A 13,709-nucleotide genomic window follows, 5' to 3' on the forward strand; every position below is an offset into this window, starting at 1 on the left:
CAGTCTTCATTTAATGCTCTGCACTACGTCTCATCACCTGTCTTTTCTCCTTCCTTGCGTCCACGTGCTACACCACATCTTATCACCCACATTTTCTTCTTCCATGCATCCACATGTGTCCCCCGTATTGAGCCACACTTTAATGAATTAATGTAACTCCCTTTCTCACGCCTTTTCAATTCTGCATCCCTTTATTACTTCCATCATGTCTCTTACCCTACACCTCATTGCCTGCGTGCTATCACTCTGCCACTCTTTAGACCCACTTCCACTCTCCATGTACGCAATTGATTTTCTTCTATTACTTGTGTTATCTTGCCATTCATCCTCCTGCGTGCTTTCTCGTTCATGCATAACTCATTTCCAATCATTCCACTGCTTGCATCAGCACTGCATTTTAGATTTATCATTGGTATAGGGTTTGCGGTTATCCTTCCCTTCTTGTACGGTGTTCATTCCCCATCCCTCTATCCTGTAGTTTCTTGCTCATGGATTACAATGCTCTTTATCCCTGGGCAAAACTTGATGTTTTGCGTGAGGTTTTTGTATTTACTTCCCTTAAACGCATTAGCAAACTTCGCCATGCTCAATCGCTGAGTCGTATTCACTCCAACAAAGATATTGTTGTTGTTCCTTGCAATCCTACAAAACCCATTTGTTGTTTAGGCGAGTCACCCTTCTGCTTTTTCTATGAAACGTTGTTTACCAAACTCGGTTTCCGCTTGCCTTTGACTCCCTTCGAAAAAAGAGGTTCTTAGTGCCATGAATGTGGCTTCTGCACAACTTCACCCAAATAGCTAGACTTTTGTGCGAGCCTTCTATATCATGTGTTGTCAGCTTAACTTTGTTCCGAGTGCAAATATGTTTTTCTACTTCTTTGAATATAAACCTTCCAAACAAACTTCCTGGGCTTCTGTTAGCGAAGCAAAAGGTTGGGCCATACTAACCTTGTTCCAGTCTTCCTATAAATCTTTTAAAGATAAGTTCATAAAAATCCAAAAGGCCGATCACGATCCAGATTTCTTTGAAGGGTTTCCCCTTTGCTGGTCATCCAATTCTCAGAGTCAGCAATCTCGTTCTCCTGACAACCTTGAGAGTAATGAATTTAATGACTACAAAAAACTTGAAGACTTAGGGATTGTCTTTGAAACTTCCATACTTTTAAAGCTTGAGTTCCAACCACATGACCTAAGGGTCTATATCAGTACACACTTCTACTGGTTCTCCTTATTCCTCGCATTGTTTATTAGTGTCTCATTAATACTTTCCTTTTCAGATAACACCATGCTTCTTATTAAAGCTGAAATGGCTCGCCGCATGAGGAAGGCTTCCTTGAAATCTAGCACCGAACCAACTGTCGCTGATTCCTAGCACACCACCAGCTTACCCGTACAAAAGAAGCGTAATGTTGAGAGTCGTCCTCAAGAAGGCACATTCGACCTAGACCATCATTCCTCTCACCAACAAGGATCATCAAGAGCCCGAGCTTCACAAAATGAGGCTAACCCCTCATTTGAGAGGAACGTCTCTTCCTGGCCCGAGCTGCTAAACGCCTTTGACCACATGGCCCACCGACTACTGAAACAAGACAAAGAAAAAATTGACGAGCTAACCAACAAAGTAGAGAGTGTTCGTACCATGAATTCTCAACTGGAAGAACGATTATAAGTTATAAATGTAATTTATAAATGGCTTAACATCTCCAATCTGGCACCAAAAGTGATGAACGCCTACCTCCATGATGAGCATATATTTATTCACACTCACTAGCCTTATTCATAGATTATTGGACTATAATAATAAATAAATCCATTGTTTTAATTAATATTCTTATAATTGGGTTTATTTGGGCCTTAACTATTATTATTGTTAATTTTGTGTTTTTAGAGTAAATTATTCGGAGGAAGCATCTACCTTTGTGAATGGGCCAAATATGCAAAAGTCCAAGTTGCTTCTTGAACCAAAACAGAAAACAAATTCTTAGGAGAAGAAAGAGAAAATAAAATCTACAATATCTCAAAAACAGAATTGGAAGCAAATCTTCTGCAAAATACAAGAATTCTGGAAAGATAGAAACTTGGAAACGGTTAACAAAATATAAACTACAATATTCTCTCAAGATCCTTGGAGCAGAAAAGCCTATAAAAGGACACAAGCATCAAGGAGAAAAATGCGAGCTTCATAGGGTTTTCTTAGTTTATTTTCTTCTTAGTAATTCTTTTGTTTTGCCTCCGCATGGAAGGTTAAACCTTTTTGGTTGATTCTTTTGTAATTCCCCATTGAGTTCTGAGGTTTTGTTCCAATAAAAGTTTCGATTTTTAATTCTCTATAGCAGTTGTTTTTATTGTCTAATCTCCTGGAAAACTGGTTTTTGTGAGAGGTTGTACTTGAACGCATGATTGAGAGTCTTCCTTATCTTAAACTTTGGTTTCTTAGTTAGTTCGCATTGTTCTAATTAATTTCTTGGGCGCATGATTCAAGGGAGAGGAGGTAAGCATTCCCATGGAGTATACGCATGGAACAAAGTGGGTATTGATTAAACTAGTAGACGCATGCTTTACTGGTGAGTTTCAGTTGAATTAGATCGGCGCATGTTCAATCTGGTTTAGCTCTGTTGGAGGATTGAGAAAAGATTAATCTTTAGAGAACCTGTGAAGAATTCAATGGTGGAAGAACTTGGGATCAACCGCTTTTTATTTGCTATTTTAATTTCTTTTATTTTTTTTTGCTCAACTATCTCAAACCCCCTTTTCATCTTTATTGTTATTGCTAACTTTTATTGCTTGCAGATAGATTTTAAACCCTGATCAACTGATTTTACTATTGGATTCGTTGGGAGACGACTTGGGGACATTTGTCCACAATTATACTATCATCTCTCTAGTGTTACACAAGTCTACGCTAGAATCATATTAATTTGACAGCAAAACGACAGCTATCAAATTTGGCGTCGTTGCCGGGGAATCCAATTTGATTTTGGTTATCAGGTTTTTCTTTCTTATATGCATAATTTTTTTCCTAATTTTTTTTTTCTGCATATTTAACGTGTGTTTTCTTTCTATTAGTTTTTATTTATTTAATATAGCAATAAAAAAAAAACGAAAATAAAAAATAAAAAAACCTAATATTTAGGATATCTGTTATTTTATTTTATTTTGATTTGTTTTTATTTTCTTTCTTTATATTTTTATCTTTATTTTGTTTTGATTTGTTTTATTTTCTTTCTTTATATCTTTTATCTTTATTTTGTTTTGATTTTATTTTATCTCATATATCTTTTATCTTTATTTTATATATTTTCTGTTTTTAGTTATTTCTTTTGTTTTGTTTTGTCATCTTTATTTATTTCTATTTTTGTTTTTGTTTACTGTTTTTATATTCTATATTTTATTTATTTTTACATAATATTTTTTTTTCTTTTTTCTTTTTTCTCTCTAACTATTTTTTTTAAAGCATTAAGTGTAGCATTTGCATTAGTTTTTATTTTTATAGGATTTTGCATTTAGGGTAGACACTTCAGTTGCTACTCTTTAAGTTTTTAAATTGAAAGCAATTTAGGGAAGACTCTGGCTAGGAAAGACTTGGTTTTTATGTTTGTCCGCTTGTGACTCACCTCTCTTTCCTGGGAGTTTACTTGGTTTGCTTTTCAATTTAAACAAAAAAAAGAGTTTGCTCTAAGGCGTCTAATAGGTGTTGGTGTCCATTACATATCTCCCCTGTTTTCAATTCTAAAATGGAACGGAAATTAGTTGAACAAATTTACAATTATGATAATCATTGTGAGCCATATTTGCAGCAATCTTCACAGTTTTATAAGCAGCTTTTACAACAATGTGAACCCTACTTTCAACAGCCTCAAAATTATAATTCATATTATCAACAATGTGAGCAGCCTTTGCAACAATGTGAACCCTACTTTCAACCGCCTCAACATTATAATTCATATTATCAGCAATATGAACAGCCTCTGCAGCAATGTGAACCTCACTTTCAACAGCCTCAACGTTATAATCCATATTGTCAACCGCCTTATGAGCAACCTCAACAACAATCATATTATCAGCAAAACTATTTTGATGAAAGTCAAACATCTTTTCAACCATTTGTGCAAACTGATAATACTCCTCGTAATCTTGAAGAACCAACTTTAGAGGAGTTGATGAGGAAAATGACGGAGAGTAACACAAAATTTCAAGAATGGACGGCTGAAAAATTTGCAATTCAAAAGGAAGAACCAAGGCAAATAAAGGAGGTCAACATGAAATATGATCAAGAATGGGCGACTAAAAAAATTGCAATTCAAAAGGAAGAACCAACTTTAGAAGAGTTGGTGAGGCGGATGGAAGAGATGAACATGAAATATGATCAAGAATGGGAGGCTAAAAAAATTCTAATGCAAAAGGAGGCTGATGTTGTAGCAAGAAGAGAGAAAACTGATCAAATGATTGGAGAGATTGTAGATTATGTTCAAGAGATGAAATCACCTCATGATCCAGATATAACTCTTGATCCAAACACTGATGGAATGTCTAACCTTGAAGCACCTACCTCTGCCATAGACACTCTCGAAAAGAAGTGGGGCATATCAACTGTTTTTAAAGTTAATCCGAATGATTTGTATGAAGCTGAGCTAGCTGAACCTAAGATTGCTACACCATTGAATGCTACTGTCCAACCTCTACTGATGGAGGAGAAATCATTGCTAAATCATGAGGAATTAAAAGTTGTGACATGTGAAGATCATTTAGTGCATCACATAAATACTGAGGATGAAAATGTGTTTGAGTTTTTAGGAGATTTTAACTTCTCCAATCCAATTAAATGTACAGATGTTGAGATAGAATGCACTAACTCTTGTGATGCAGGTCTTGATAAAGAAGTTGTTGATGCTGCTATACTTGCCGAATCTACTAAAAAAGATTGCGCACTAGCAGATGGCTCTGACATAGTTTTGGAGGTAATACAAGAAGAGGAAGAGCAGACATTACCCATCTTTCAAGTAAACACTGCTAGTGGAGAAGAAGATGATATTATTCTTCCATCCTTAAAGCTTCAAAAAGTACAACCTCCACTATTTAAGGTGAAGCCCATATCACTCATTCCATCATCTCCACTGGCTACACCTTCTACCATAATTGGAACGTTTGAAAGCAGCCTTTACCAGCCACCACCACCTTCTAACTTACATTTCATTCCATCTCCCACCCCAACTAGACCGTCTACCCTAGCTAGACTGTCTAGCCTTAGACCACCACCCTTAGACGATCCCCAAACAGCTAACCATATCAGATCGTCTATGATGAATAAATTTTTGTCTTCCATCTATACTCTAGAAAGTACCATCATCCATTCATGGAAGAAACTGTACCATTTCACACGCCCTCCAGACCTACCCCAGTTCCATCCACTATTTCAAGGCTTCTTCATCATAATATTTTTGTTACATAGTTTACCAAGGTACTTCATGCTTTGGTTAGATGCTCCAGCTAATAGTGTTTCTACACCACTGTGGATGAAGAGTCTTGGCTTATACTGTAGAGGGGATGGTTGAAACAGCTGCAACTGTCACTTCCCTCAAGCTGAATGAGGGAGTACTTCTTCTCTCACTTTTATTATACACATTTATTTGTTGATTTTACATTAAGGACAATGTATGATTTAAGTGTGGGGGGGGAATGATAGTTTAGGATTTATCTTTTGTTGATTTGTTTTTGTGTTTTTTGTTTTTCTTTTATTTATTTGAATTTATTTTTGTTTTTTTTTAAATAAATAAGTTCTTTAGGATTGACTAATGGCTGACATGTTGTATAATTCTTGAAAATCTTGGTTTCTTGATATTTTTTGTTTAGATTTTCTTAAAAATTGATAAATGAGTTGGTTATGAGAAATTTTGGGTTGAATCTTTTGATAGAATGTCCCTAGTGAGTTTTGAGCCTTAATTGATATATCATTTAATACTCTTTTTAGTGTGTTTTCACTCATGTTTGCTTATACTCTAGAACTTAGCTTGATTCTTTGTTTTACAATTGTGATTTACGTGCATGAATTGATATGATAGAGGCATTCTTTGTTTAAATTAATCCACTAGCCATATTAGCCTACCTTTATGATAATCCATTTGTTAGCCCTTTGAGCCTATAGCCTTTTTCTTATTTTTAACCCTCATTACAAGCCTCAAAACAGAAAAACCATGTTGTCCCTACCTTAGAAGATAAAGGAGCTTTGAAATTATTTGGGAATAGGTTTTTGAATAAGTGTGGGGGTGTATCTCATTTTCATAGTTTACCTCTTCAGTTTTAAAGAAAAAAAAAGAAAAAAAAATGGATAGAAAAAAAAGGAATACAACAAGAGAAAGAAAAGCAAAGCAAAATAAATAAAATAAGAGTGGATCCTCTAATACATTGGATTGACTGTGTACTATATGAAAAAAAAATTATATCTTGAAATAAAAAGAGGAGTTGAATTGTCATAAATACTTACACTTGTTTTTAGACCTACCCACCATTGCTCCTTTGTGTTTCTATGGTTTTAAGCCTTTTTTCCCCTTTTACCTACCTTTACCTTAGCCTCATTACATCCCTTATGAAGTCCTCTTGATCTTTGATTGCATGTTTTTTTCGGTTGTTGTGAATATTAGAGTTTTGCTAAGCATATGGTAGTGTTTGTCTGCATGGGTGGTGAGTGTAAATACAAACCCTAAACACTTGAGAATAGGAGAGTGTCCAGTGAGGTTTTGTCAATTTTGATTCAACCTTTGATTTCAATTACCTACTTGTATATTAAAATATAGGAATTTCCATTCACATTTTTCTTGATTCCTTGATTTCTTGAAATTATATCATGTCTTTCATTATGAATTCTTAGAATTTTCTATTTGTTATTTTGCATTGTTTTTCTTTTCCTTTTAAACCTTAGAATGTTTTGCCCGGGAGTGCAAAAGGATAAGTGTGGGGGTATTTGATGAGCATATATTTATTCACACTCACTAGCCTTATTCATAGATTATTGGACTATAATAATAAATAAATCCACTGTTTTAATTAATATTCTTATAATTGGGTTTATTTGGGCCTTAACTATTATTATTGTTAATTTTGTGTTTTTAGAGTAAATTATTCGGAGGAAGCATCTACCTTTGTGAATGGGCCAAATATGCAAAAGTCCAAGTTGCTTCTTGAACCAAAACAGAAAACAAATTCTTAGGAGAAGAAAGAGAAAATAAAATCTACAATATCTCAAAAACAGAATTGGAAGCAAATCTTCTGCAAAATACAAGAATTCTGGAAAGATAGAAACTTGGAAACGGTTAACAAAATATAAACTACAATATTCTCTCAAGATCCTTGGAGCAGAAAAGCCTATAAAAGGACACAAGCATCAAGGAGAAAAATGCGAGCTTCATAGGGTTTTCTTAGTTTATTTTCTTCTTAGTAATTCTTTTGTTTTGCCTCCGGAAGGTTAAACCTTTTTGGTTGATTCTTTTGTAATTCCCCATTGAGTTCTGAGGTTTTGTTCCAATAAAAGTTTCGATTTTTAATTCTCTATAGCAGTTGTTTTTATTGTCTAATCTCCTGGAAAACTGGTTTTTGTGAGAGGTTGTACTTGAACGCATGATTGAGAGTCTTCCTTATCTTAAACTTTGGTTTCTTAGTTAGTTCGCATTGTTCTAATTAATTTCTTGGGCGCATGATTCAAGGGAGAGGAGGTAAGCATTCCCATGGAGTATACGCATGGAACAAAGTGGGTATTGATTAAACTAGTAGACGCATGCTTTACTGGTGAGTTTCAGTTGAATTAGATCGGCGCATGTTCAATCTGGTTTAGCTCTGTTGGAGGATTGAGAAAAGATTAATCTTTAGAGAACCTGTGAAGAATTCAATGGTGGAAGAACTTGGGATCAACCGCTTTTTATTTGCTATTTTAATTTCTTTTATTTTTTTTTTGCTCAACTATCTCAAACCCCCTTTTCATCTTTATTGTTATTGCTAACTTTTATTGCTTGCAGATAGATTTTAAACCCTGATCAACTGATTTTACTATTGGATTCGTTGGGAGACGACTTGGGGACATTTGTCCACAATTATACTATCATCTCTCTAGTGTTACACAAGTCTACGCTAGAATCATATTAATTTGACAGCAAAACGACAGCTATCACTCCACCTTTAAACCGAGCATCTCCGGCTCGGCACCATGGGCGGTGAACACCAACCCATGGTTTTTTATTGGACCAAGCGTCTCTGGCTTGGCACCATGGGCGGCGAACACCTTCCCATAGTTTTTCTTGGATCGAGCATCTTCGGCTCGGCACCATGGGCGGTGAACACCAACCCATGGTTTTTTATTGGACCAAGCGTCTTCCGCTTGGCACCATAGGCAATGAACACCTTCCCATGGTTTTTATTGAACCGAACAACTCCAGTTCGGCACCATGGGCGGTGAATACCTTCCTATGGTTTTATTGGACCGAACAACTCTGGCTCGGCACCATGGGCGGTGAACACCTTCCCATGGTTTTTATTGGATATACCTAACCTTGAAAATAGTTTAATAAATCATTGCAAACACCAATCCTTTTGGACTGGTAATTTATTATTAAAAAATTGTTGTAACATGTCTCAAACGGTAAAGTAAATGAAAAACCCAACATGCGAATTAGCTATAATAAAACCTCAAATTAACTACATTCCATGTCTGAGTGATTTCCCCGCCATCTAAGGTCTCCAACTTGTACACTCCTCTCCCTAATACTTCTCGAATCCTATATGGTCTGATCCATCGCGGTGCTGATTTGCTATCCATGTTTGTTTCTCCTGCCTTTCTTAAGACGAGGTCTCTCTCTTTGAACTCCCTTGCATGCACTTTGCTTAGGTATTTTGCTTCCATTCTCCGTTTTTACACTGATTCTTGTATCCTCGCTTTTTCTCTTAACTCATTAATAGTATCTAACTGGTACAACCGACCTTCTTCCGATGTTGCTTCCAAAAAATCTTCAACCCTTTTTGACATCATTTCCACCTCAATCGGCTATACTGAATCCCCACCATATACCAAAAGGTGTTTCCTTCGTCATTGACTGCATCGTAGTGTGATATGACCAAACTACTTTGGGTAAAATATCCACCCACTTGGCTTTGGCTGCTCCCAACTTCTTCTTCAACCCTTGTAAATTTACCTTATTTGTTGCTTCCGCCTGTCCATTAGTCTGGGAATGTTCAATAGATGAAAATATATGTCGGATTCCCAGTTCTTCACACACGAGCTTCATCTTTCGACTAGCAAATTGTGTACCATTATCTGATATCAGTTCTTTAGGTACACCAAACCTGCATATTATTGACCTCCATACAAACTTGGTAATTTTCTCTGTTGTAATGGTGGTTAAAGCCTCCACTTCTATCCAATTCGTAAAATATTCAACAGCTACTACTATGAACGGCCAACGGGTGATCAAAGAGTACAATCGCTCTGCTGGAATCTTAATTTCATTCAAATGTATTTAGCACCTATCACATTTCTTATACTCTGCATAATCCCCTTTTAACGTGGGCCAGAAAAAACTTGCCCTTAGTACCTTCATAGCTAAGGATCTCCCCCCGATGTGACTCCCACAAATTCCTTCGTGAATCTCTTGCATTATCCTTTCCTTTTCAAATTCGTCTACACACCTCAACAACAGTGTCGAAAATCCTCTTATGTATAACTTTCCCTCGACCATTTGGAATCGGGCTATATTTTTTTTTTTTCAAAATAGCTTGTGCTTCCAACCCAATAGGCTCATCTCCATCTCTTAACCATTTTAAATACATGTGCATCCAACTATGCCAGCTACGAAGTTCCATAATCTCCCCAATGGTTACACTTCGTGCTACTAAGCTCTCCTGAATGACCGATCTATGATTACTCCATCTTTTTGTACTTTCTAATTTAGACAATAAATTTGCTCAAGCATTCTAGTCTCGCGGTACGTGCACTAAACCGAACTCCTCAAAATTGGTTGCCATATTGTGTACCTTCTCCAGGTACTTGGCCAAATGCGGGTCTCGTGCTTGGAAGTTTCTTGCCACTTGTTTGGTCACTAATTGGGAATCAGTTCTTACCACCAACCTATTGACCCCATATCAATCGCCAATCTCATTCCAGCCAACAAAGCTTCATATTCTGCTTGATTATTGCTTGCTTGAAATGCGGATTTTAACGAATGCTCCACTAGGACACCATCCGACCCTTCCAAGATTATCCCTGCTCCACTACCCTGCACATTTGGCGCGCCATCCACAGATAAGATCCATCCTCCCGATCCTTCCTTCACATCCTCATCATCTGAGGGTGCCAATTCTGCAACAAAATCTACAAGTACCTGAGGTCTTACCAGGCCCATGCCTTCAAACAACAACCCATACTCCGACAATTCAATCGCCCATTTCATCATCCTTCCTGCCAAATGCATCTTCTGTAAGACCTGCTTAATTGGCAAGTCTGTCCTCACCACTACCTGAAAATTCTGAAAATAATACCTCAACCATCTTACTGTCATTACAACTGCCAAGGCTACTTTTTCTATCTTCTGGTACCTCACTTCCGCTCCTTGTAATGTCCAACTAACAAAATAGATTGGCCTATGTTCCTTCTCTTTCTCCCGTGTTAACACCGTGCTTATCGCCTTCTTTGTGACCCTACCAAGGGTTTAATTAAGACTGGCGGTGATTCTAATACTTCTTTTAACTTCTAAAATGCTTCCTCACATTCCTGTGTCCATGTAAATCGATTACTCCCCTTCAGACATTGAAAAAAGAGACTGATTTTTCACCCGCTTTCGGAATAAATCTCGACAAAGATGTCATCCTTCCAGCTAACTGTTGCACTTCTTTAACTGACGTTGGACTCCGCATGTTAAGGATAGTCACACACTTTTCTGGATTCATCTTAATTCCCCTTTGTGTCAACATAAAGCTCATAAACTTTCCTGCTTTTACTCCGAATACACACTTTTCTGGATTCAACTTCAACTTATATTTGTCCAACGCCTAAAAAAGTTCTCTCGGATCTCACACATGACTATCAGTTTTTGCAGACTTCACCACAAGTAACTTAGCGCGTTTCTTTCACCAGGTGTCTCGTGCAACCTCAGCGTGAATACCAAGTGTGGCTTGGCTAAGCGCACGCACTAGGTATCACCTACTGTGTGACCGATCACCTCTGCTTTGCACCATGCACGTCATGGGCTAGGAGAGCACCAATCACCGACTGGCTACTAGCTCTCTTAGACCACCCTCATGCACAACACTGCAAAGCACATAACTTCTCCTTTCTCTGATACTCTGCCACACAAGGCTCGTAACGCAGCGCTCTCGCTGGGAATCACCCCTCAGTCCCAGCTTAACCGCGCGTAACACGAAGACCCAATGACCATCGCTCACCCCAGACAACCGATCGGTGCATCATAGCGCCACGCCTTCTACCTCATGGCGCTTATCTAGGCGCTGATCGCGCATCCTCTAGGGCGACCGACCACCCACTGATCACCGATCACCCCCTGGGTGACTTTCTCAAAGACACATCTGCTTCCCTGGCCCACATGTCCCACTAGGAACGGTCCACGTGGCTATCTGTTGCTGACGTCATCGACTACCGATGACCGACCGGATCAATTTCCTTTCATCTCCAGGAACTTTCTGAGAGATTGATCCTTGAGCAGCCTTCTCACATTATCAAGCTTTTGACTTTTCAGCCAATCAAAGCATACAACCTTGGGGTTGTTTATCTTCTTGATACTTGTTTCATACCTATACTTCTCAATAAGATCATTGTCTCCAAAAAACCAGCCTTCTAGCCTTCCTCCAGACCTTACAGACCTGGTTTTGACTCTCTTTGAGGTGGGAGGAGTTGATTCCATGATGGCAGAGAATAAAACAGAGAAGAGCTCTCTTCACAGTTTTTTGCAAGAGATGTTGCAAGAGATGTTGCAATTGGTTGTTCTTGTGGAAGAGATCAGCTGCACCAGATTTTATAGCAGAAAAAAAAATCAATTAGCATTCAATTTTATTTAGTGGGTACCTGATTTTCAGAGAGAGAGAGGACTTGACTCTGCTCTGCACAGAAAATGTCAGAAAAAGCTGAGAATCACATGGTCTTCACATGTGATCTTTGACTAGTCATTAAGGCTCTTGAATTTCCAAGATTTTGGAATATTTTCCTTTATGACTGTTGTAACTTCTCTCTGAACATGATCAACTTTCAACACAGATTCTTTGACCAAGATTCTCTCTTTGAATTGATCTGCAACAGATTAGAAATTCAAAATAGCAATTAAAAAGATTTCTTCACAGTGCTGTCAGACTCAAAACAATCGGTTGTTTTTCTGCAGCAGTTAACTATTTTTGAATTTTAACCATGAGCAGAAAGAGTTCAAAGCAGATGATACTGAGCGTATTAAAAAGATTTTTAACCAAGAGAGAGGACTTTTACAACACAAATTAAGAACAAATAAAGGAAAGTCTTATCCTTATGTTAAATCTTCCATGAGCCATGTGCTTTATGATCAAGAAGCCTCTTTTCACTGTTGAGGTCTTTTGCATAGCATTGATTCAGCTTCAATGACTGTCTTTTTCTTCAAGAACTTGATCAGATGACTCAGTCCCTCCTTTTTCTTTAGTTTTCCTGCATAAAAAGATTTCAAGCAACAAGATTTGGTCCCCTTACAAATTTGGGTCCTTTTGGCTTTTCTTTGCAGTTAGAAACTTCACATCCTTTAGGAATCCACTTCATAAAACCTCTTGGAACTAAATATTTCCTTATTTTGCAGAACCTAACAGAGTGGCATTTCTTCATGTAGTAAAAGCATGTAACAACCGGTTGTTTCGTCTTAACAATCGGTTGTTTTTTTGGCTTTCTTGAAAAACTTTTTGAAAACTTATCTTGTTTGTTTTGTGGATTAAAGCCTACACCAGCCCTTCCAAAAACACAGTTTTGAGATGCCAAGACATTCTCAAAGTTAGATTTTCCTTTCGAAAGCTTATCCACAATACTTACAAGATAGTGCACTTTCTTTTCAAGGTTTTCACAATTTTCACAAATAAGAGTATCACACTTGCAAGAAGAGTTTTTGAAATGTATTTCTAATTTTTTAAAATCACTTTTTGCTTTTTCCAGATCTTCTTCAAGTGATTTAACTCTCTTTTCAAGCCAACTGTTAAGATCTTTCAATCGGTTGTTTGAAAGAACCAATATATTAGCTTCATCATGTGTTTCTTGAAAAGCTTCAAGTAATTCACTGTAATTTTGTTCATTTAAGGAAGCACATGAACTTACCTCACTTGAGCTGCAAGATTCATCATCATTTTCAGCAACCAAGAAGATGTTTGCTTTCTCGTCTTCACTTGATGAAGAACTTGATGATTATATCTCATTTTCATCCCAAGCTATGTAGGCCTTTTTTATCTTGCCTTTCTTTTCCTTATAACTGGGCTTTTTCTCCTTGCTTTTGTTTGGACAATCTGCCTTTATATGACCTTGCTCACCACAACCAAAACAAGTATAGTTATTGGAATTAAAATCATTGGATTTCTTGTTTCCATACCTATCTTTATTGTTGTCTATGTTGCGGTTTCTCTTTAGAAATTTGCTGAACTTTCTTGACAGCAAGCTAAGGTTTTCCTCATCACTTTCATCACTGGAATCTTGTTTCACTTTGTGCTTGGATGCTTTTA

This window comes from Phaseolus vulgaris, chromosome 3 (genome assembly GCF_051622355.1).
Source record: "Phaseolus vulgaris cultivar YP4 chromosome 3, ASM5162235v1, whole genome shotgun sequence".
NCBI lineage: Eukaryota > Viridiplantae > Streptophyta > Magnoliopsida > Fabales > Fabaceae > Phaseolus > Phaseolus vulgaris.